A 4,178-nucleotide genomic window follows, 5' to 3' on the forward strand; every position below is an offset into this window, starting at 1 on the left:
CACGTCATCATTTACCCAGAATGCTTTGTGTGTAAATAAAATGGCTCCGTCCATGTTAAAATATTTTTAAAAAAATTACAAAACTGAACAGCCCACAGTATATTTACAGTCTTTATTTTACAGTTAAAATATATGTTTATCAAATAAAGTTTAATTTTACAACTAATCGTGGATCCCATTAAGTCTAAAAATCCACTCTAAGAAGTTTTATAAATACGGGCCCTGTTCTGGGTGTACCCTGGCTCTTGCACAGGAACTCTGTGACACGGGGCATCCTGTGACCTGGAAGGGAAGAAGCAGACGATGATTGATGGAAGGCAACACTGGACAGTGAATCCATTTCTGTTTTATTCTGTTGCTTCTTGTCAAGAAGAAACTGAAACTGAGTTTGTACAACTAAAAGAAACAACACTAGCTTAAAGTCTAAAATAGAACAGCTAAAAGTGACAAACTGCTCAAGCAGCTAAAATTAGGAGAAAATAGCTTAAAAAATAGCTAAAAATGCTTCAGAGTCATCACAAAGTTAGCACAAAGATGGAGAAAAAGCATATTTACTGAAGGAGTGAGAGTACGAAGCTTACATTATCACAAAAAGATGAATTTTGATGAAAAACATCTGAAATAGCTATAAAGTAACTAAAAAAGCAAAAATCAGCTAAAAGAGGCACAAAAAGCTTAAAATAGCTGAAAGAAGCTGAGAGAAACCTGAAAAGCTTAAATTAACAGAAAAATAGTTGAACTGAGCAAAAAAAGATGGCTGAAAAGTTAGAAGAAAAAACTAAAATTAGTCCAAAGAAGCAGAATGATGAAAAGTACAGCAAAGATTTATGAACAATTTCAAAGATTTTAAGTATTTTGAAGATAACTCCTTTTGTTTTAATTGAGAAAAAATAGACAAATCTAAATAGTTACTTTATTAATTTCTTAAAAACACATGTAGTAAAAATCAAATACAACTAGACATGGGTTTTTACAATGTAAAAACAAGTGTGCATTGCCACATAGCATGTCATTGCAGCATAGCTTTGCCTGCTGCATTGGACCTGCAGAATGAACTTTGACCAAGTTCAAATGTGTTTTCTAAACCAGCTAGTGCCTGTCACGTCAGCAGGTTAGAATTAAGGTAATTATGTGACAATATGAAGTTTGAAGAGATTTTTTGTAAAAGTTGCATTAGCTGTTTTTGAACCCTGATCTCCAACATGAAACTCCATGACATAGACCATTAGACCAATGGAGTTGTGGCAGAAAGTGGCAACGGGTTGGTTTGTATGTGTGCAGAAAGAGGCCACATTGCCAATACAATTACTGACACTAAACTGCATAATATTACAACAATAGAGCAGTATTAAGACAATTTTATAGTAAAGCATGAGAATAAAATCATATTTTTTATTGTAAACACTGAACCATTGAGTGTAATGGTGTGACAATATAATCTGAAAATATGTGGTTTAAATGAAAGTGTTCATAGCTGGGATTGAACCCTGAGCTCCCTCATGACAGCCCATGGCGTAGACCATTAGACTGTTAGAGCTGTGGCAGAGTGTGGTGCCAGGGGTTGGTTTGTATGTGTGTAGAAAGAGGCCAAATTGCCAAAACAATTATTGACACTAAACTGCATAATATGACAACAATAGAGCAGTATTAAGACAAATGAATAGTAAAACATGAGAGTACAATCATATTAATAGTGTAAACACTGAAGCATTGAGGTAAAAATATAAAAAAAAACTATGGTGCAATTCCAAGTTGAGTACAGCTGGGGCCAGTATTGGACCATTACAAGGCCCCATTTACTCCCATTATATGAATTTGGAATAAAGTTAAAACATTAATATTTCAAAAACTACAAGTTGTACAGGTACCAAAAGGCATAGCAATCATTTGGCATATGACCTTTACAGATAGAAATTACAATAGCAGCTGCTGCATAATATTACAACAATAGAGCAGTATTAAGACAATGATATAGTAAAACATCCAAATACAATCATATTTAGTTATTTACCAAAAGGCAAAGCAATCATTTGGCACAGGACCTGTACAGATAGAAAATACAATGGCAGCTGTAGGACAATGTATGCAGGAGCATTCGACTTGCAGAATGAACTTTGACCAAGTTCAAATATGTTTTCTATACCAACTTGTGCCTGCCACGTCAGCAGGTGTTTGTAATTAAGGTAATTGTGTGACAATATGAAGATTTAAGAGAATTTTGTTAAAGTAGTGTTAGCTGGGTTTTGAACCCTGATCTCCCACATGAAAGGCCATGACATAGACCATTAGACTGTTGGAGCTGTGGCAGACTGTGGTGCCAGGGGTTGGTTTGTATGTGTGCAGAAGGAGGCCACATTGCCAATATAATTATTGACACTAAACTGCATAGTATTACAACAATAGAGCAGTATTAAGACAATATTATAGTAAAACATTATAATACAATTATATTAGTACTGTAAACACTGAACTATTGAGATTAAATATTATTAAAGTATGGAGCAGTACCAAGTTGAGTCCAGCATGGGGCAGTATTGGACCATTACAAGGCCCCATTGACTCCCATTTTATGAATTTTGGAATAAAGTTTAAACATTAATATTTCAAAAACTACAAGTTGTACAGGTACCAAAAGGCATAGCAATCATTTGGCACAGGACCTTTACAGATAGAAATTACAATGGCAGGTGTAGGACAATGTAGGCAGGAGCATTGGACTTTCAGAATGAACTTTGACCAAGTTCAAATATGTTTTCTATACTAGCTTGTGCCTGTCACGTCAGCAGGTGTTTGTAATTAAGGTAATTGTGTGACAATATGAAGTTTGAAGAGATTTTTGTTAAAATTGCAGTAGCTGGATTTGAACTCTGATCTCCCACATGAAAGCCCACAGTGCTCATCATGAGACTATAGATGTGGCAGAGGACAATCCCAGGGATTGGATTGTATGTATACAGAAAAAGTTTACCTTGCCAATGCAATTATTGACACTTAAGTGCAATATATTACAGCAAAAGGACAACATAAAGATAGTATTACAGTAAAACATTAAAATACAATCATATTAATATTGTAATCACTGAACTACTGAGTTTAAATATTATGAAACTATGGTGCAGTACCATATTGTGTAGAGGCAGCAGAGGGCAGTATTGGACCAATACAAGGCTCCATTGACTGCCATTATAGTTTATGAAACATTTAATATTTCAAAAACTATAAGTTTTACAGGCACCAAAAGGCATAGCCATCATTTGGCACAGGGATTTTACAGATATAAATTACAATGGCATCTCTAGGACAAAGTATGTAGGAGGAGAAGCATGGCAAAGTTGTGCCACACAGGTTCAATATGAACATTTTTCTCTGGAGACAGACATTAAACTGGGCCGTAAAGGACAAAAGACGGGACCTTTTAGTGTGGAACAACAGGCTTTTAGGACTTAAATGTGGGCTCATTAAACACTGAACTTCATGCCCTGTTGAAATGTTACTATTTAACTTAAACATTTTAGAAATTTTTGGGTGTCATTGTTGATGAAAACCTGATACGGAGAGCTCATAAATCATTTAAGAACAAAAATAGCCAAATCCATTGCAGTATTGTACCAAGTAAAGAACTTATTCAGTGATGTCATTGCCCTTTGGTCCATGATGTCCAGCCATCATGGACAACCCCCACCACCCTCTGCATAAAACTGGGGGGGCTGAGCAGCTCCTTCAGTCAGAGACTTAAACATCCTCGCTGCAGGACGGAGCGCTTCTGTAGGTCATTCATTCCAACTGCAGTTAGACTGTATAACACATCATGATGTTATCAGTCACTTGGACAATTCACCTACACTGCAAATCACTAATATGCACCTTCATATACATTCATTTATGTACTGTACAAGGTATATGTACATTGTAATATATCACAAGTATAGTGTTTTTTTTTCTTTTACTTATCTTTCTTTATTCTATCTCACCCTGTCCTGTTTTGAGCTGCTGTAATGTGCAAATTTCCCCACTGTGGGATCAATAAAGTTTTATCTTATCTTATCTGATCTTATCTGATCTGATCTTATCTTATCTGATCTTATCTTATCTTAAAGTCCAACATTGATGTTGTTGTCTAAAGTCCAACATTGATGTTGTTGTCTAAAGTCCAACATTGATGTTGTTTAAAGTCCAAC

The 4,178-nt window shown here is 35.4% G+C and overlaps 1 protein-coding gene across 1 annotated transcript in view; it reads left to right on the plus strand.

The window, feature by feature from the left end:
- The window catches only part of scp2a (sterol carrier protein 2a), a gene marked incomplete at its 3' end in the record, with an annotated part of 104,434 nt that overhangs the window by 7,243 nt on the left and 93,013 nt on the right, over window positions 1-4,178 (plus strand).

The sequence above is a fragment of the Austrofundulus limnaeus genome, unplaced genomic scaffold (genome assembly GCF_001266775.1).
Source record: "Austrofundulus limnaeus strain Quisiro unplaced genomic scaffold, Austrofundulus_limnaeus-1.0 Scaffold313, whole genome shotgun sequence".
Classification (NCBI taxonomy): domain Eukaryota; kingdom Metazoa; phylum Chordata; class Actinopteri; order Cyprinodontiformes; family Rivulidae; genus Austrofundulus; species Austrofundulus limnaeus.